The sequence below is a fragment of the Phyllobates terribilis genome, unplaced genomic scaffold (genome assembly GCF_046119375.1).
Source record: "Phyllobates terribilis strain yellow unplaced genomic scaffold, ASM4611937v1 Scaffold_416__1_contigs__length_1633014, whole genome shotgun sequence".
NCBI classification, from domain to species: domain Eukaryota; kingdom Metazoa; phylum Chordata; class Amphibia; order Anura; family Dendrobatidae; genus Phyllobates; species Phyllobates terribilis.
The window spans coordinates 1356023-1376345 of NW_027363176.1; the positions used below are offsets into that span (position 1 = coordinate 1356023).

The 20323-nt window shown below is 48.7% G+C and overlaps 10 non-coding genes across 10 annotated transcripts; all 10 read left to right on the forward strand.

The window, feature by feature from the left end:
- The first annotated feature begins 8311 nt into the window (after positions 1–8311).
- Positions 8312–8502, forward strand: LOC141227788 (U2 spliceosomal RNA). Its single transcript, XR_012294769.1, has one exon. It is a non-coding gene; the product is annotated as a U2 spliceosomal RNA (small nuclear RNA).
- Positions 8503–9617: 1115 nt separating this feature from the next.
- LOC141227789 (U2 spliceosomal RNA) lies at positions 9618–9808 on the forward strand. Its single transcript, XR_012294770.1, has one exon. It is a non-coding gene; the product is annotated as a U2 spliceosomal RNA (small nuclear RNA).
- A 1115-nt stretch (positions 9809–10923) lies between these two features.
- Positions 10924–11114, forward strand: LOC141227790 (U2 spliceosomal RNA). Its single transcript, XR_012294771.1, has one exon. It is a non-coding gene; the product is annotated as a U2 spliceosomal RNA (small nuclear RNA).
- Positions 11115–12229: 1115 nt separating this feature from the next.
- LOC141227057 (U2 spliceosomal RNA) lies at positions 12230–12420 on the forward strand. The gene has a single exon (XR_012294167.1). It is a non-coding gene; the product is annotated as a U2 spliceosomal RNA (small nuclear RNA).
- Positions 12421–13538: 1118 nt separating this feature from the next.
- Positions 13539–13729, forward strand: LOC141227791 (U2 spliceosomal RNA). The gene has a single exon (XR_012294772.1). It is a non-coding gene; the product is annotated as a U2 spliceosomal RNA (small nuclear RNA).
- A 1115-nt stretch (positions 13730–14844) lies between these two features.
- LOC141227792 (U2 spliceosomal RNA) lies at positions 14845–15035 on the forward strand. Its single transcript, XR_012294773.1, has one exon. It is a non-coding gene; the product is annotated as a U2 spliceosomal RNA (small nuclear RNA).
- A 1115-nt stretch (positions 15036–16150) lies between these two features.
- Positions 16151–16341, forward strand: LOC141227794 (U2 spliceosomal RNA). Its single transcript, XR_012294775.1, has one exon. It is a non-coding gene; the product is annotated as a U2 spliceosomal RNA (small nuclear RNA).
- Positions 16342–17456: 1115 nt separating this feature from the next.
- On the forward strand, positions 17457–17647 carry LOC141227795 (U2 spliceosomal RNA). Its single transcript, XR_012294776.1, has one exon. It is a non-coding gene; the product is annotated as a U2 spliceosomal RNA (small nuclear RNA).
- A 1115-nt stretch (positions 17648–18762) lies between these two features.
- Positions 18763–18953, forward strand: LOC141227796 (U2 spliceosomal RNA). The gene has a single exon (XR_012294777.1). It is a non-coding gene; the product is annotated as a U2 spliceosomal RNA (small nuclear RNA).
- A 1115-nt stretch (positions 18954–20068) lies between these two features.
- On the forward strand, positions 20069–20259 carry LOC141227797 (U2 spliceosomal RNA). Its single transcript, XR_012294778.1, has one exon. It is a non-coding gene; the product is annotated as a U2 spliceosomal RNA (small nuclear RNA).
- The last annotated feature ends 64 nt before the right edge of the window (positions 20260–20323 follow it).

Sequence of the window (20323 nt, forward strand, 5' to 3'; positions counted from 1 at the left end):
CCTCCTTATATATCCCTCTATGTGTGAGCTCAGGTGACCAGCACCCAATGAGCTCCTATCACTACCCAGACTGCTCCCCCTATCTGCCCCTACACTACATGGGATGTACCACCCCCCTCCCACTCCAGCCAGGAACAGGCTCGGTTGTACCTGCACATTTCTAAGTGGGAGTACCGTCGGCCTGCTCCTCTGGAATGGGATGTATGTAGTGCATGCAGTCTATCTGAGCTCAGTTCCACACTCCTTCCTTACCCGGGAGTGGAATATCACACCTCTGGGTTGAGGTGCAATACCCCTGTAGCAGCCGAATCCTCAGGGTGCTACATTCCCCCCTGGTAAATCACAGCACGTCCTCGGGCTGTAAGACAAAACACCAAAACATACAAAATTTTTCATATAAACATATAAAACATATAAGACATTATATATATAACATATCTTATCAGATAAAACTTTCTCGTAGACTTCTCTGGTCTCTGGTTCCTCCTCCGGACACTGTGCAACGTGTGTCCGGGAAAAGTGCGACAGTCTTTCTAGAAAAATGGTTTCTCCTATAAAACCGGTAGGGGGCGCTTTAGAAAGCGCAACTATATACAGGGGAATTTGGCCGTTCTCAGTCCCCGGCCAAGTAAAGGGAAAGGGATGGCTGCTCACAGTCCTCAGCCTGGTTTGGGTAGGGGACACACGGGTTAAACTGTTCACTGGTCCCAACGGGGACTAAACTTTAAAGCAGCCACGGTTACTTGGGTACCCCGACAGGTAACTATATACAGTCCTTTGTACTATCTCAGTCATAGTACCTTCTAGCCTTGAACCCGTCCGGGTCTTCTGGCTCCTCCTCCCTACACCGCAACTCCTCCTCTGTCAGGCGATGCACGTGGAGGGCGTAAGGTCCCTTGGCACACTTGTGCCGGGTGAACGTTACCTCGTCACCGACGTAGAGGTCACGGCCTTTGTGACCCTCTGGCAGGTGGGACTCGACGTCCCGTCGGGTAACGAAGACGTCACCCATGGTGTTCCGGTCCTTTATGAAGCCCCACCCATGCTGCGCATTAAACTTTATTACCGTCCCGATGGTACGGGGACGATTTGCTGCACAGGGGTCCCTTCTGGTCCGACTCTTTTGCTCCGCGCTGCGGGTCTGGGCCCATTGCTCTCTGACCCGCCTCTCCTCCCGTTCTCTCTGAAACTCTGCCAGCTGTTGACGGCAACACTCTGTGCGTTCAGCTGCAGCTGCCCGAGTCTCTCCGGTGAACCCCATCAAATCTTCTCCCGTGGGGTCCCACACGAATTGGGCTTCTTCTAGTGGAGGCGAGACCCGAGTCACGGGCTTTGGAGCCGGGATCAGGGGCTCACACAGGGGACCTAACTTCTTTTGTCGCTCCAGTTCCAAGAATTCTTCGGGCCAGGTGAAAGGCCGCCCGTCCGGCCACGCCAGCTGGCTGAAGGGGTCCTCTCCCAGATATGGCACCCTTGGTGTTTCGGGTGCGGGCGTGATGGTGGGGGCGCCCAGGTTACCCAGGCCTTGCGGCCAGGCCGGGGGCATCTGGAAGGTAAATGGAACTGTTAACACGGCGGCGCCCTGGGCTACCTGGCCTTGCGACCAGGCCGGAGGCTCCGCGGAGGTAGATGGCTCTGCTGGGGATGCGGCGCCCGGAAACGCTAGGCCCTGCGACCAGGCCGGAGGCTCCTCTTCCTTCGCCACGCTCCGGGTCACGACGCGTGACGTCACCGGGGTCGCGACGGCGGCTTCCGGTCGGGGCCTAGTCGGTGGCGGTGTCATGGCGGTCTCGGGTACGGCCGGGGGACCTTCGGGCTCTGCGACGGGGAGCTGGGGCAGATAAGCGGTCTTCCGGTATGGGGTATAGGCGTCCCCCTTACCTGCTGCCATGCGTCTCGCTCCCTCTTCTGCGCCGTCTCCGGCCTTGGGTCCTCCCGCGTCATCCGCAGAGGCAGTCGGTGTCTTCTTCCAAGGGAGCGGGTTCCGTGGACGGGTTCCAGTTTGCTGGGCCATCTCCCGGCCCCACTCCGCCAGGATCTCCCTCTGCACTCGGGCCATCCTTCCCGCGAGGCCCTCCAGGGCACTCCGCGCGCACTCCCGATCTCGGGGAAGCTGCGCCAGGATCTCCGCTAAGCCTAGCGGGGTTGTTGACTCCAGCAGGCTCCTGACCATCGGGTCGGTGCTGCTCTGCTCTCCTCTTTCTTCTTTTTGCAGGCTCCTGGCCAGCGGGCCGGTGCTGCGCTGCTGCCGCTCCATTCCCGGGTCTACTCTTCCTCTCCTCGACTCCGGGTGCTCTCGCTCTGGACACCTTGCCTCCGGGTGCGCTCGTTCTAGACTGCTCCAAGCGACACCCATCTTTTTTTTTTTCTTTCGTCTCCTCCCACTTCGAGGGCGGTCCCGGGGCAACTCGGTGACTGTCAGCTCCAGGGGGAGTTCTTTCACGCTGACAGACACCTCCAGCATCACAGTCTCTGTTGGTGGGGGCGGTTTCCACTTTTGGCGCCATTTTCTGTCCTGGCCCACGATGGGAGGTGGCCTCCTGCCCTCCTTTGGCACGCCCATAATGGCGTCCGCTGCTCTTCCAAGGCGGGAAATCTGCGGTTTTGGCGGGAAGCGTCGCCCAGTGGCGGGAAACTCTGCAGATGGCGGGAACAAGCTGGAAATGGCGGACAATCGGCGGGAAACGACTGGTGATGGAGTCCGATGGCGTGGACCCTCCGGAACCGGCGGGAGACTTCTTTCTGAGGTAAACTTGCACTTTTCTTCAGGCACGCAGTACCCGGGTGTTGCGGGCACGTAATCCTGCCGACTACGCCAAAGTTGACGCGCCCCCTGGGACATATTCCTTTTTGAGGGGAATACCCGGCACCGGATCAGATGGGGGGTTGTAGTCTCCGAGCGGCTGTGACCCGGTCCCGTGCCCAGGGCGTCAAGCTAAGTGTTATGTGGCAGTCCTTACTGATGTTATAAGAGTTCTTTTGTGTCGACTACGCCACCCGTTGTAATGCGGTCACTGTGGCCGCCGCTGCAGCAGGGTCCGCTGAGGCTGATGGTGGATGTGCAGCTTGGTGGGATAACCCCCAACGGGAGGGGTATAGCCTCAGAGGGGACAGGCGCAGAGGATGGGGGTTGTGGTGGTGCGGTGCAGCCGGCAATGAAGACAGACTCGGGTTGTGCAGTTAAGGGAGTTTACTTACTGCGGATGTTTCGGTCACTCCAGCTGTTAGTGACCACCCGAGCCGTGCTGCGTCCACCAGGTCCTGGATCCGGCCAACCCCCAAACAAGTCCGGAGCGTGGCCCTGAGCTCTCCCTCTGTCCTTTCTTCAGCCGTCCCCACCAGTGATCCACCTAGGTCCAGCTCCCTCGGGCCTTCTGTTGGGCAACCCTTGGCCTTAGGTTCCCTGACCCTCCATGTGGTATGCCTTCAGGGTGGATGTAGTGGGTGGCCGTGGCAGATGCTGCCCACAGCCTCCGGTCTCTGGCTAGGGATGTTTTTGCCCCCACCAGCTTGGGTTCCGGTACCCTTGTGCTGACTCCTCACCCGGTGCTCTAATTTGGGTTCTTGGGTCCCTTCTGCTGTCCCCCTCTGGGTCTTTCTCTTTCTTTCTCCTCTCTCTCTCTCCAGGGCTGCTGTTTTCTTCTCTCTCCTCTCCAACTGACTTGTTCTCAGCGTCTGACCCTGATCTAAGTTGGTGCCCTCCTTATATATCCCTCTATGTGTGAGCTCAGGTGACCAGCACCCAATGAGCTCCTATCACTACCCAGACTGCTCCCCCTATCTGCCCCTACACTACATGGGATGTACCACCCCCCTCCCACTCCAGCCAGGAACAGGCTCGGTTGTACCTGCACATTTCTAAGTGGGAGTACCGTCGGCCTGCTCCTCTGGAATGGGATGTATGTAGTGCATGCAGTCTATCTGAGCTCAGTTCCACACTCCTTCCTTACCCGGGAGTGGAATATCACACCTCTGGGTTGAGGTGCAATACCCCTGTAGCAGCCGAATCCTCAGGGTGCTACACTTAGCTTTTGGTGACAAATATTACAGATAACACGAGTTGGGTCATCCTTATCGATCTGAATAAATGCCCAGGCTATGCAAGGCTTAGAGCCCATGCGACCTGAAGAGCCACTACGACTTGTGGTCAGAGGCGGAGTTGTGGTTGAGGATGCAGTTGTTGACGTGCTTCCAGTACTCCGTCTCTGTCCAGGAAGGCGCAACCTAACCTCGTCGTCAATAGCATCTGTGACGCCCCGCTGCGCTTGGTATCACAGATCCTAGAAGAGTGTATTGATGGAATCCTCCACAAGAGGCCCCCATAAACATTCACACATCTCCACCTTCCACCTCAGACCAGCAGAGGGAGCCCGTTAGGGATATAAATAGGGAAGGTGGAGCTAGGCAGTTCAGTTCCTCTGAAGAGTTCCTGCAGTAGAGAAGCCTAAGAGAGGTCAGTCTGCAGTGGAGCTCAGTCTAGTCTAGAGAACTCAGTTAATAGTTCAGCAGTGGAGCACGAGGCTCCTGCTAGCTAGATTCAGGGAGCCCAGATAGAGCTTAAGGTGTGCCGGCGTCATAAGATCGGTGAAGCGCGGCAAGCTGCCGTTAGTGTGTATAGCCTATTGAGGGCCCGAGTAGGCCGAAGGCGAGTGGCGAGTTAGTACATAAGGGGCAGAGGAGCTTAACCAGCTCACCCCGAAGCATTTACCGGACACCGGATCCGAGCTTACCGGGATCTCTATGACCCAGTAAGGCATAACCGGAATCCCTGGAGAACTACAAGTCCCAGGATCGCTAAGGTGCTGATACGTAACAGAGCCAGGAGACGCTTAGGCCCCGCATACTGGGAGCGTGAACTTCAAGAGAAGGCCCTACCACAAGGTCAGCCAGCGCAGGACAGAGACAAAGTTAGGCCTAGCTCCAGGCAGGTCAGAAACTTACTGCGCAGAGGCAAGAAACAGGAGGCCCTACACCCGCTCATTGGGGAGGATCCTGATATGCACCCTTCACCCTACAGTGCTCCAGGATGTGCCTGAATTTCCTCCAGTAAAAGGTACTGAAGTGACTACCGTGTCCGTTTCCGTTCTTGCTCTGACCCAGCTGGGTCTCGCCTGTCCTGCATTCCCCCTGCATACGCTGCCCTGAGACCTAGCTCCACCTGTGGGGAGCTATACCATCGAGCTGCCTTATCACGGGCCTCAGTGGACTGCTGCAGCGCTGGTGCTTCTCACCAGATACCACAGGTGGTGTCACAAACTCTTATAAAATTAACAATTATCCACCCTTTTAAAGAGTGACCCCAGGGTACGGGCCAGGGAGCCGACCACCGCGACATCCCAAAGGCCAGGCAAAGGCAAGGGTGACCTCATCGACTGGCTGACTGTGGGTTGACAGTAAGTGGGATCTCCAACCTTGTCATCATCACCCTGTGTGTTATCACACCCGTCGTCCTCAAAGCCAACCTCTTCCTGCCCTGACCGAAAAATCAAGTTGTCGCTCCAATCAGGTATTTGAGTCTCATCATCGTCTTCATCATTGTCTCCACCAACAGGAGTTACAGTTTGGGAACGAGGGTCTACATTATGCTCAGAACCTTCTTCATCTGGTCCTGGATCCGACTTATAAAGATTCTGGGCATCAGTGCAGATCATTTCCTCGTCTGGATTAACAGAAGCTCTGGAGCAGACCTCCGTTTCCCAGGCTATAGTATGAGTAAACAGCTGTGCAGACTCAACCATCTGTGTTACCCCATACTCAGACGGGCAGCTGGAGACTTGGGAGCTGTGAGGAAGCAAGTGCGATTGGGGTGACACCTCTGAGGACTGGAGTATTTGTGATGTTGAAGTTGATGTGGAGGAGAGCCCACTTGAAGGAGCACTTGATATCCGCTGAAGCACCTGCTGTTTTTGTGCCTCATCTGGAATTTGTAGCGATGGGCGTGTCCGTAACAAAGGGATCGTATCACATTGTCCACGAAAAGAAGTCGACATGTTAGTTTGGCTGGAAGATGGTCTTTCCTCTGCAGATGTTACTCCCCCCCCACCGCGGGGGGCTCGACCCACCAGCGGACAGGCACCAGTATTAGGAGAGGGGGGCTGGCAGTCAGGGTCCACCGCGGCTCTGGCACAAACCCGTCGACACGGAGGTGGCACGGGCAGGAACGGACTGGCCGTGTCGGCTTCTCACTTTTTGGATTTTAGAAGGGCATGACATGCCTATATCTGTGTCTCCCCCTCCTTTTACTCCTCCACCTCTTTTATTTTCGCATGACTATATGTACTTGTCATTTTTCCATGTGTTAGTTATGTCTTCTGAGCAGTTTGTCAGCTTTTGGACACCTTTGAAGGTGTTTTCTATGTGTTTCTATGTGTTTTTGTTTGCCTGCCATTGGTTTTAACGGTGTTCGAAGGTGTTCGACGAACAGTTCGACGAACAGTTTGGCGAACACACGGGTGTTCGACGAACCGAACCGAACTCGAACACTACGGGGGTGGCTCAACACTAGTCTTCACTTGTTATGGCAGTTTCTCAAGAAACAGCATCAACGTCCACGTCCACGTCCCACCGCAGCGTTCAATTGTCCATATCCCAGACCTTTGAACGAAAGCGAAAATTCGCAGCTAATGCCCCACAGGCCACAGTCCTAAATTCGCACATTTCACGACTGCTTGCATTGGAAATGCTGCCTTTTAGGCTGGTGGAGACGGAATCCTTCCGCAATCTTATGGCGGTGGCCGTCCCTCGGTCCTCGGTCCCCTGCCGACACTATTTTGCCCGGTGTGCCATCCCCGCACTACACAAGCACGTGTCCCAAAGCATCTGCCGTGCCCTCAACAATGCAGTTACTGGGAGAGTCCACCTGACAACGGACACGTGGACAAGTGCTTGTGGCCAGGGACGGTACATCTCTCTGACGGCACACTGGGTAAACATAGTGGAAGCCGGGACCTAGTCGGACCTTGGGACGGAACACATCCTCCCCACACCGAGGATTGCGGGCCCTATGTCAGTCAGAGTTGCCCCCACAGTGTACAGCTCCTGCGCATCCTCCTCCTCCTCCTCCTCCTCCTCATGTTCAGCCTCCATCTCAGATATCACCACTAGTGTTGAGCCACCCCCGTAGTGTTCGGGTTCGGTTCGGTTCGTCGAACACCGGGATGTTCGAGGAACTGTTCGTCGAACACCTTAGAACACCGTCGAACACCGTTAAAACCAATGGCAGGCAAACAAAAACACATAGAAACACATAGAAAACACCTGCAAAGGTGTCCAAAAGCTGACAAACTGCTCAGAAGACACTCTCTTTAAAAAAGCCGGCCGGCAAATTCAGCAGCGACATACACCGGTACCCGACAATTTAGACAAGAAGGAATAGAGCATCACACATAGATTAGATAGATAGAAACATGTCAGTCACACATATAAGAAGCACAGTGACAGTGTTGGTTACTGCACTTGTCATTTAGTGTAAAGGATTTATTAAAAAAAATATTAGTGTTTTCATGCACCGTCTCTTTAAAAAAGCCGGCCGGCAATTCAGCATCTGTACCCGACAATTTAGAACAGAAAGAATAGAGCTTCACACATAGATTAGATAGATAGAAACATGTCAGTCACATATATAATAAGTACAGTGATAGTGTTGCTTACTGTACTTGTCATTTAGTGTAAAGGATTTATTTAAAAAAATAATAGTGTTTTCATGCACTGTCTCTTTAAAAAAGCCGGCCGGCAATTCAGCAGCGGTACCCGACAATTTAGAACAGAAAGATAGAGCATCACACATAGATTAGATAGATAGAAACATGTCAGTCACATATATATGAAGTACAGTGATAGTGTTGGTTACTGTACTTGTCATTTAGTATTAAAATAAAGGATTTATTATTAAAAAAATTGGCGTGGGGTTCCCCTTAATTTTAGGCTCTAGCGGAGGTTAAGCAGACGGCTGGGGCAGATGTTTGAAGCCTGGGAAGGGGGTAATACCCACGGAGCTTCCCAGGCTACTAATATCAGCCCCCAGCTGAATACATAGCCTTTACTAGCTATTAAAATGGGGGACCCCCCAAAAAAAATGACGTGGGGTCCCCCCTAATTTAATAGCTAGCAAAGGCTAGGCAGACAGCTGGGGGCTGATATTAATAGCCCAGGAAGGGAGCCATGAATATTGGCCCCCTCCCAGGCTAGAAACACCAGCCGTCAGCCGCCCCAGAAATGGCGCATTCATAGGATGCGCCAATTCTGGCACTTAGCCACAAATGGACTTTTCAGGATCCTTGGGTGGCTCCGTAGTTTGAAACCAATTCTGGTTATCGCTTCTCGGCCTTTTGGCTAAGATCAAGTGTAGTATCTGTTCTTATCAGTTTAATATCTGATACGTCCCCTATCTGGGGACCATATATTAAATGGATTTTTAGAACAGGGAGATGGAAAAAGAGCTTGCTCTGTCCACTCCACGCATTGACCTGGTATTGCAGTATCTCCAGGACCGGTGCACCCCTTCTTTAATGCAGTTTCTAAAATCAGAAAGAATTGAATTCAATGTTTTTTGTTCATTTTGCTTGTTTGTCGGATTTTGGGATGGACTCTTTGGCTTTGCTTTTCTTCTCCTCATTGGATTTTTCATGTTCAAAGTTGCAGAAGCCAGATTACAAGCTCATTTTGGTTCAACTTCAGCAACTGTGCATTGCATTGCCATGTAATGTGATGCAATGCTATCTTTCTAGCTCTCCCTTTTTACTTCCTTTTGGATAAACAGACATATTAGGCAAGCATTTTGGAGCTTTCACCTAAATAACTACAGGTGGTGAGATAAGCTGCACAATATAATTGACCTTTCAGTATATTGTTGCACACACACCATCTATTTAGCAAATGCCCTTGTTATCAACAGCAGCCTTTTAAACTCACCTGAGCTAACAGGTATGTGCGCTGGTTACTCTGCTGCGCTTAAAATTTCTTTTTTGGTTTGCTACAATGCCTTTTCTGAAACGTTGTCTCCCTCTGCTGGAACACTGACTTCTTTCATTTAATGCCTGCAGACTATAAAAGAGAACCCAACCCAAAAAGTTTGGTTGATTAGTCTGTGGCATTCTGTTAAACTGTTGCTTATGGCGGTCTCTGTGAGCTTCTCAGCGACATTCAGCCAGCCAGGTATCCTGCCTGCAGTAGATGGAATGTGGCAATGGAACGCTGGCTGCGCGTGTCATAATAGGCTCTGAGCCTTTATATACCTGTGCACAGCAGCAGCCACCTTCAGTCTGCTGCTGGACAGCCAGCAGCAGCAGCAGCAGGAGAGGTATGTAATCAGGAGCCCTCCTGCTAAGGGTAGACAGCTGCTCGTTCCACCCCACCCCCCGCCTTAATTGGTTCTCCTCCCTTCCAACGGTGTTGAGGCGGGTGGGAACAGCAGGGGGTGAAGGTGCTGTGTTTAAAGAGGTGGAGTTATGCAGATCTAAAACGCGTGGATTGCAGCAGCAGCAAGCCGAAAAGTGCAGGCATGTAAGGGATCTAGAGGTTGACAACATGTCTTCTTAACGGGAGTCCAGGAGCTCATCTCCACAAATGGACTTTTCAGGATCCTTGGGTGGCTCCGTAGTTTGAAACCAATTCTGGTTATCGCTTCTCGGCCTTTTGGCTAAGATCAAGTGTAGTATCTGTTCTTATCAGTTTAATATCTGATACGTCCCCTATCTGGGGACCATATATTAAATGGATTTTTAGAACAGGGAGATGGAAAAAGAGCTTGCTCTGTCCACTCCACGCATTGACCTGGTATTGCAGTATCTCCAGGACCGGTGCACCCCTTCTTTAATGCAGTTTCTAAAATCAGAAAGAATTGAATTCAATGTTTTTTGTTCATTTTGCTTGTTTGTCGGATTTTGGGATGGACTCTTTGGCTTTGCTTTTCTTCTCCTCATTGGATTTTTCATGTTCAAAGTTGCAGAAGCCAGATTACAAGCTCATTTTGGTTCAACTTCAGCAACTGTGCATTGCATTGCCATGTAATGTGATGCAATGCTATCTTTCTAGCTCTCCCTTTTTACTTCCTTTTGGATAAACAGACATATTAGGCAAGCATTTTGGAGCTTTCACCTAAATAACTACAGGTGGTGAGATAAGCTGCACAATATAATTGACCTTTCAGTATATTGTTGCACACACACCATCTATTTAGCAAATGCCCTTGTTATCAACAGCAGCCTTTTAAACTCACCTGAGCTAACAGGTATGTGCGCTGGTTACTCTGCTGCGCTTAAAATTTCTTTTTTGGTTTGCTACAATGCCTTTTCTGAAACGTTGTCTCCCTCTGCTGGAACACTGACTTCTTTCATTTAATGCCTGCAGACTATAAAAGAGAACCCAACCCAAAAAGTTTGGTTGATTAGTCTGTGGCATTCTGTTAAACTGTTGCTTATGGCGGTCTCTGTGAGCTTCTCAGCGACATTCAGCCAGCCAGGTATCCTGCCTGCAGTAGATGGAATGTGGCAATGGAACGCTGGCTGCGCGTGTCATAATAGGCTCTGAGCCTTTATATACCTGTGCACAGCAGCAGCCACCTTCAGTCTGCTGCTGGACAGCCAGCAGCAGCAGCAGCAGGAGAGGTATGTAATCAGGAGCCCTCCTGCTAAGGGTAGACAGCTGCTCGTTCCACCCCACCCCCCGCCTTAATTGGTTCTCCTCCCTTCCAACGGTGTTGAGGCGGGTGGGAACAGCAGGGGGTGAAGGTGCTGTGTTTAAAGAGGTGGAGTTATGCAGATCTAAAACGCGTGGATTGCAGCAGCAGCAAGCCGAAAAGTGCAGGCATGTAAGGGATCTAGAGGTTGACAACATGTCTTCTTAACGGGAGTCCAGGAGCTCATCTCCACAAATGGACTTTTCAGGATCCTTGGGTGGCTCCGTAGTTTGAAACCAATTCTGGTTATCGCTTCTCGGCCTTTTGGCTAAGATCAAGTGTAGTATCTGTTCTTATCAGTTTAATATCTGATACGTCCCCTATCTGGGGACCATATATTAAATGGATTTTTAGAACAGGGAGATGGAAAAAGAGCTTGCTCTGTCCACTCCACGCATTGACCTGGTATTGCAGTATCTCCAGGACCGGTGCACCCCTTCTTTAATGCAGTTTCTAAAATCAGAAAGAATTGAATTCAATGTTTTTTGTTCATTTTGCTTGTTTGTCGGATTTTGGGATGGACTCTTTGGCTTTGCTTTTCTTCTCCTCATTGGATTTTTCATGTTCAAAGTTGCAGAAGCCAGATTACAAGCTCATTTTGGTTCAACTTCAGCAACTGTGCATTGCATTGCCATGTAATGTGATGCAATGCTATCTTTCTAGCTCTCCCTTTTTACTTCCTTTTGGATAAACAGACATATTAGGCAAGCATTTTGGAGCTTTCACCTAAATAACTACAGGTGGTGAGATAAGCTGCACAATATAATTGACCTTTCAGTATATTGTTGCACACACACCATCTATTTAGCAAATGCCCTTGTTATCAACAGCAGCCTTTTAAACTCACCTGAGCTAACAGGTATGTGCGCTGGTTACTCTGCTGCGCTTAAAATTTCTTTTTTGGTTTGCTACAATGCCTTTTCTGAAACGTTGTCTCCCTCTGCTGGAACACTGACTTCTTTCATTTAATGCCTGCAGACTATAAAAGAGAACCCAACCCAAAAAGTTTGGTTGATTAGTCTGTGGCATTCTGTTAAACTGTTGCTTATGGCGGTCTCTGTGAGCTTCTCAGCGACATTCAGCCAGCCAGGTATCCTGCCTGCAGTAGATGGAATGTGGCAATGGAACGCTGGCTGCGCGTGTCATAATAGGCTCTGAGCCTTTATATACCTGTGCACAGCAGCAGCCACCTTCAGTCTGCTGCTGGACAGCCAGCAGCAGCAGCAGCAGGAGAGGTATGTAATCAGGAGCCCTCCTGCTAAGGGTAGACAGCTGCTCGTTCCACCCCACCCCCCGCCTTAATTGGTTCTCTTCCCTTCCAATGGTGTTGAGGCGGGTGGGAACAGCAGGGGGTGAAGGTGCTGTGTTTAAAGAGGTGGAGTTATGCAGATCTAAAACGCGTGGATTGCAGCAGCAGCAAGCCGAAAAGTGCAGGCATGTAAGGGATCTAGAGGTTGACAACATGTCTTCTTAACGGGAGTCCAGGAGCTCATCTCCACAAATGGACTTTTCAGGATCCTTGGGTGGCTCCGTAGTTTGAAACCAATTCTGGTTATCGCTTCTCGGCCTTTTGGCTAAGATCAAGTGTAGTATCTGTTCTTATCAGTTTAATATCTGATACGTCCACTATCTGGGGACCATATATTAAATGGATTTTTAGAACAGGGAGATGGAAAAAGAGCTTGCTCTGTCCACTCCACGCATTGACCTGGTATTGCAGTATCTCCAGGACCGGTGCACCCCTTCTTTAATGCAGTTTCTAAAATCAGAAAGAATTGAATTCAATGTTTTTTGTTCATTTTGCTTGTTTGTCGGATTTTGGGATGGACTCTTTGGCTTTGCTTTTCTTCTCCTCATTGGATTTTTCATGTTCAAAGTTGCAGAAGCCAGATTACAAGCTCATTTTGGTTCAACTTCAGCAACTGTGCATTGCATTGCCATGTAATGTGATGCAATGCTATCTTTCTAGCTCTCCCTTTTTACTTCCTTTTGGATAAACAGACATATTAGGCAAGCATTTTGGAGCTTTCACCTAAATAACTACAGGTGGTGAGATAAGCTGCACAATATAATTGACCTTTCAGTATATTGTTGCACACACACCATCTATTTAGCAAATGCCCTTGTTATCAACAGCAGCCTTTTAAACTCACCTGAGCTAACAGGTATGTGCGCTGGTTACTCTGCTGCGCTTAAAATTTCTTTTTTGGTTTGCTACAATGCCTTTTCTGAAACGTTGTCTCCCTCTGCTGGAACACTGACTTCTTTCATTTAATGCCTGCAGACTATAAAAGAGAACCCAACCCAAAAAGTTTGGTTGATTAGTCTGTGGCATTCTGTTAAACTGTTGCTTATGGCGGTCTCTGTGAGCTTCTCAGCGACATTCAGCCAGCCAGGTATCCTGCCTGCAGTAGATGGAATGTGGCAATGGAACGCTGGCTGCGCGTGTCATAATAGGCTCTGAGCCTTTATATACCTGTGCACGGCAGCAGCCACCTTCAGTCTGCTGCTGGACAGCCAGCAGCAGCAGCAGCAGCAGGAGAGGTATGTAATCAGGAGCCCTCCTGCTAAGGGTAGACAGCTGCTCGTTCCACCCCACCCCCCGCCTTAATTGGTTCTCCTCCCTTCCAACGGTGTTGAGGCGGGTGGGAACAGCAGGGGGTGAAGGTGCTGTGTTTAAAGAGGTGGAGTTATGCAGATCTAAAACGCGTGGATTGCAGCAGCAGCAAGCCGAAAAGTGCAGGCATGTAAGGGATCTAGAGGTTGACAACATGTCTTCTTAACGGGAGTCCAGGAGCTCATCTCCACAAATGGACTTTTCAGGATCCTTGGGTGGCTCCGTAGTTTGAAACCAATTCTGGTTATCGCTTCTCGGCCTTTTGGCTAAGATCAAGTGTAGTATCTGTTCTTATCAGTTTAATATCTGATACGTCCCCTATCTGGGGACCATATATTAAATGGATTTTTAGAACAGGGAGATGGAAAAAGAGCTTGCTCTGTCCACTCCACGCATTGACCTGGTATTGCAGTATCTCCAGGACCGGTGCACCCCTTCTTTAATGCAGTTTCTAAAATCAGAAAGAATTGAATTCAATGTTTTTTGTTCATTTTGCTTGTTTGTCGGATTTTGGGATGGACTCTTTGGCTTTGCTTTTCTTCTCCTCATTGGATTTTTCATGTTCAAAGTTGCAGAAGCCAGATTACAAGCTCATTTTGGTTCAACTTCAGCAACTGTGCATTGCATTGCCATGTAATGTGATGCAATGCTATCTTTCTAGCTCTCCCTTTTTACTTCCTTTTGGATAAACAGACATATTAGGCAAGCATTTTGGAGCTTTCACCTAAATAACTACAGGTGGTGAGATAAGCTGCACAATATAATTGACCTTTCAGTATATTGTTGCACACACACCATCTATTTAGCAAATGCCCTTGTTATCAACAGCAGCCTTTTAAACTCACCTGAGCTAACAGGTATGTGCGCTGGTTACTCTGCTGCGCTTAAAATTTCTTTTTTGGTTTGCTACAATGCCTTTTCTGAAACGTTGTCTCCCTCTGCTGGAACACTGACTTCTTTCATTTAATGCCTGCAGACTATAAAAGAGAACCCAACCCAAAAAGTTTGGTTGATTAGTCTGTGGCATTCTGTTAAACTGTTGCTTATGGCGGTCTCTGTGAGCTTCTCAGCGACATTCAGCCAGCCAGGTATCCTGCCTGCAGTAGATGGAATGTGGCAATGGAACGCTGGCTGCGCGTGTCATAATAGGCTCTGAGCCTTTATATACCTGTGCACAGCAGCAGCCACCTTCAGTCTGCTGCTGGACAGCCAGCAGCAGCAGCAGCAGGAGAGGTATGTAATCAGGAGCCCTCCTGCTAAGGGTAGACAGCTGCTCGTTCCACCCCACCCCCCGCCTTAATTGGTTCTCCTCCCTTCCAACGGTGTTGAGGCGGGTGGGAACAGCAGGGGGTGAAGGTGCTGTGTTTAAAGAGGTGGAGTTATGCAGATCTAAAACGCGTGGATTGCAGCAGCAGCAAGCCGAAAAGTGCAGGCATGTAAGGGATCTAGAGGTTGACAACATGTCTTCTTAACGGGAGTCCAGGAGCTCATCTCCACAAATGGACTTTTCAGGATCCTTGGGTGGCTCCGTAGTTTGAAACCAATTCTGGTTATCGCTTCTCGGCCTTTTGGCTAAGATCAAGTGTAGTATCTGTTCTTATCAGTTTAATATCTGATACGTCCCCTATCTGGGGACCATATATTAAATGGATTTTTAGAACAGGGAGATGGAAAAAGAGCTTGCTCTGTCCACTCCACGCATTGACCTGGTATTGCAGTATCTCCAGGACCGGTGCACCCCTTCTTTAATGCAGTTTCTAAAATCAGAAAGAATTGAATTCAATGTTTTTTGTTCATTTTGCTTGTTTGTCGGATTTTGGGATGGACTCTTTGGCTTTGCTTTTCTTCTCCTCATTGGATTTTTCATGTTCAAAGTTGCAGAAGCCAGATTACAAGCTCATTTTGGTTCAACTTCAGCAACTGTGCATTGCATTGCCATGTAATGTGATGCAATGCTATCTTTCTAGCTCTCCCTTTTTACTTCCTTTTGGATAAACAGACATATTAGGCAAGCATTTTGGAGCTTTCACCTAAATAACTACAGGTGGTGAGATAAGCTGCACAATATAATTGACCTTTCAGTATATTGTTGCACACACACCATCTATTTAGCAAATGCCCTTGTTATCAACAGCAGCCTTTTAAACTCACCTGAGCTAACAGGTATGTGCGCTGGTTACTCTGCTGCGCTTAAAATTTCTTTTTTGGTTTGCTACAATGCCTTTTCTGAAACGTTGTCTCCCTCTGCTGGAACACTGACTTCTTTCATTTAATGCCTGCAGACTATAAAAGAGAACCCAACCCAAAAAGTTTGGTTGATTAGTCTGTGGCATTCTGTTAAACTGTTGCTTATGGCGGTCTCTGTGAGCTTCTCAGCGACATTCAGCCAGCCAGGTATCCTGCCTGCAGTAGATGGAATGTGGCAATGGAACGCTGGCTGCGCGTGTCATAATAGGCTCTGAGCCTTTATATACCTGTGCACAGCAGCAGCCACCTTCAGTCTGCTGCTGGACAGCCAGCAGCAGCAGCAGCAGGAGAGGTATGTAATCAGGAGCCCTCCTGCTAAGGGTAGACAGCTGCTCGTTCCACCCCACCCCCCGCCTTAATTGGTTCTCCTCCCTTCCAATGGTGTTGAGGCGGGTGGGAACAGCAGGGGGTGAAGGTGCTGTGTTTAAAGAGGTGGAGTTATGCAGATCTAAAACGCGTGGATTGCAGCAGCAGCAAGCCGAAAAGTGCAGGCATGTAAGGGATCTAGAGGTTGACAACATGTCTTCTTAACGGGAGTCCAGGAGCTCATCTCCACAAATGGACTTTTCAGGATCCTTGGGTGGCTCCGTAGTTTGAAACCAATTCTGGTTATCGCTTCTCGGCCTTTTGGCTAAGATCAAGTGTAGTATCTGTTCTTATCAGTTTAATATCTGATACGTCCCCTATCTGGGGACCATATATTAAATGGATTTTTAGAACAGGGAGATGGAAAAAGAGCTTGCTCTGTCCACTCCACGCATTGACCTGGTATTGCAGTATCTCCAGGACCGGTGCACCCCTTCTTTAATGCAGTTTCTAAAATCAGAAAGAATTGAATTCAATGTTTTTTGTTCATTTTGCTTGTTTGTCGGATTTTGGGATGGACTCTTTGGCTTTGCTTTTCTTCTCCTCATTGGATTTTTCATGTTCAAAGTTGCAGAAGCCAGATTACAAGCTCATTTTGGTTCAACTTCAGCAACTGTGCATTGCATTGCCATGTAATGTGATGCAATGCTATCTTTCTAGCTCTCCCTTTTTACTTCCTTTTGGATAAACAGACATATTAGGCAAGCATTTTGGAGCTTTCACCTAAATAACTACAGGTGGTGAGATAAGCTGCACAATATAATTGACCTTTCAGTATATTGTTGCACACACACCATCTATTTAGCAAATGCCCTTGTTATCAACAGCAGCCTTTTAAACTCACCTGAGCTAACAGGTATGTGCGCTGGTTACTCTGCTGCGCTTAAAATTTCTTTTTTGGTTTGCTACAATGCCTTTTCTGAAACGTTGTCTCCCTCTGCTGGAACACTGACTTCTTTCATTTAATGCCTGCAGACTATAAAAGAGAACCCAACCCAAAAAGTTTGGTTGATTAGTCTGTGGCATTCTGTTAAACTGTTGCTTATGGCGGTCTCTGTGAGCTTCTCAGCGACATTCAGCCAGCCAGGTATCCTGCCTGCAGTAGATGGAATGTGGCAATGGAACGCTGGCTGCGCGTGTCATAATAGGCTCTGAGCCTTTATATACCTGTGCACAGCAGCAGCCACCTTCAGTCTGCTGCTGGACAGCCAGCAGCAGCAGCAGCAGGAGAGGTATGTAATCAGGAGCCCTCCTGCTAAGGGTAGACAGCTGCTCGTTCCACCCCACCCCCTGCCTTAATTGGTTCTCCTCCCTTCCAACGGTGTTGAGGCGGGTGGGAACAGCAGGGGGTGAAGGTGCTGTGTTTAAAGAGGTGGAGTTATGCAGATCTAAAACGCGTGGATTGCAGCAGCAGCAAGCCGAAAAGTGCAGGCATGTAAGGGATCTAGAGGTTGACAACATGTCTTCTTAACGGGAGTCCAGGAGCTCATCTCCACAAATGGACTTTTCAGGATCCTTGGGTGGCTCCGTAGTTTGAAACCAATTCTGGTTATCGCTTCTCGGCCTTTTGGCTAAGATCAAGTGTAGTATCTGTTCTTATCAGTTTAATATCTGATACGTCCCCTATCTGGGGACCATATATTAAATGGATTTTTAGAACAGGGAGATGGAAAAAGAGCTTGCTCTGTCCACTCCACGCATTGACCTGGTATTGCAGTATCTCCAGGACCGGTGCACCCCTTCTTTAATGCAGTTTCTAAAATCAGAAAGAATTGAATTCAATGTTTTTTGTTCATTTTGCTTGTTTGTCGGATTTTGGGATGGACTCATTGGCTTTGCTTTTCTTCTCCTCATTGGATTTTTCATGTTCAAAGTTGCAGAAGCCAGATTACAAGCTCATTTTGGTTCAACTTCAGCAACTGTGCATTGCATTGCCATGTAATGTGATGCAATGCTATCTTTCTAGCTCTCCCTTTTTACTTCCTTTTGGATAAACAGACATATTAGGCAAGCATTTTGGAGCTTTCACCTAAATAACTACAGGTGGTGAGATAAGCTGCACAATATAATTGACCTTTCAGTATATTGTTGCACACACACCATCTATTTAGCAAATGCCCTTGTTATCAACAGCAGCCTTTTAAACTCACCTGAGCTAACAGGTATGTGCGCTGGTTACTCTGCTGCGCTTAAAATTTCTTTTTTGGTTTGCTACAATGCCTTTTCTGAAACGTTGTCTCCTTCTGCTGGAACACTGACTTCTTTCATTTAATGCCTGCAGACTATAAAAGAGAACCCAACCCAAAAAGTTTGGTTGATTAGTCTGTGGCATTCTGTTAAACTGTTGCTTATGGCGGTCTCTGTGAGCTTCTCAGCGACATTCAGCCAGCCAGGTATCCTGCCTGCAGTAGATGGAATGTGGCAATGGAACGCTGGCTGCGCGTGTCATAATAGGCTCTGAGCCTTTATATACCTGTGCACAGCAGCAGCCACCTTCAGTCTGCTGCTGGACAGCCAGCAGCAGCAGCAGCAGGAGAGGTATGTAATCAGGAGCCCTCCTGCTAAGGGTAGACAGCTGCTCGTTCCACCCCACCCCCCGCCTTAATTGGTTCTCCTCCCTTCCAACGGTGTTGAGGCGGGTGGGAACAGCAGGGGGTGAAGGTGCTGTGTTTAAAGAGGTGGAGTTATGCAGATCTAAAACGCGTGGATTGCAGCAGCAGCAAGCCGAAAAGTGCAGGCATGTAAGGGATCTAGAGGTTGACAACATGTCTTCTTAACGGGAGTCCAGGAGCTCATCTCCACAAATGGACTTTTCAGGATCCTTGGGTGGCTCCGTAGTTTGAAACCAATTCTGGTTATCGCTTCTCGGCCTTTTGGCTAAGATCAAGTGTAGTATCTGTTCTTATCAGTTTAATATCTGATACGTCCCCTATCTGGGGACCATATATTAAATGGATTTTTAGAACAGGGAGATGGAAAAAGAGCTTGCTCTGTCCACTCCACGCATTGACCTGGTATTGCAGTATCTCCAGGACCGGTGCACCCCTTCTTTAATGCAGTGTCTAAAATCAGAAAGAATTGAATTCAATGTTTTTTGTTCATTTTGCTTGTTTGTCGGATTTTGGGATGGACTCTTTGGCTTTGCTTTTCTTCTCCTCATTGGATTTTTCATGTTCAAAGTTGCAGAAGCCAGATTACAAGCTCATTTTGGTTCAACTTCAGCAACTGTGCATTGCATTGCCATGTAATGTGATGCAATGCTATCTTTCTAGCTCTCCCTTTTTACTTCCTTTTGGATAAACAGACATATTAGGCAAGCATTTTGGAGCTTTCACCTAAATAACTACAGGTGGTGAGATAAGCTGCACAATATAATTGACCTTTCAGTATATTGTTGCACACACACCATCTATTTAGCAAATGCCCTTGTTATCAACAGCAGCCTTTTAAACTCACCTGAGCTAACAGGTATGTGCGCTGGTTACTCTGCTGCGCTTAAAATTTCTTTTTTGGTTTGCTACAATGCCTTTTCTGAAACGTTGTCTCCCTCTGCTGGAACACTGACTTCTTTCATTTAATGCCTGCAGACTATAAAAGAGAACCCAACCCAAAAAGTTTGGTTGATTAGTCTGTGGCATTCTGTTAAACTGTTGCTTATGGCGGTCTCTGTGAGCTTCTCAGCGACATTCAGCCAGCCAGGTATCCTGCCTGCAGTAGATGGAATGTGGCAATGGAACGCTGGCTGCGCGTGTCATAATAGGCTCTGAGCCTTTATATACCTGTGCACAGCAGCAGCCACCTTCAGTCTGCTGCTGGACAGCCAGCAGCAGCAGCAGCAGGAGAGGTATGTAATCAGGAGCCCTCCTGCTAAGGGTAGACAGCTGCTCGTTCCACCCCACCCCCCGCCTTAATTGGTTCTCCTCCCTTCCAACGGTGTTGAGGCGGGTGGGAACAGCAGGGGGTGAAGGTGCTGTGTTTAAAGAGGTGGAGTTATGCAGATCTAAAACGCGTGGATTGCAGCAGCAGCAAGCCGAAAAGTGCAGGCATGTAAGGGATCTAGAGGTTGACAACATGTCTTCTTAACGGGAGTCCAGGAGCTCATCTCCACAAATGGACTTTTCAGGATCCTTGGGTGGCTCCGTAGTTTGAAACCAATTCTGGTTATCGCTTCTCGGCCTTTTGGCTAAGATCAAGTGTAGTATCTGTTCTTATCAGTTTAATATCTGATACGTCCCCTATCTGGGGACCATATATTAAATGGATTTTTAGAACAGGGAGATGGAAAAAGAGCTTGCTCTGTCCACTCCACGCATTGACCTGGTATTGCAGTATCTCCAGGACCGGTGCACCCCTTCTTTAATGCAGTTTCTAAAATCAGAAAGAATTGAATTCAATGTTTTTTGTTCATTTTGCTTGTT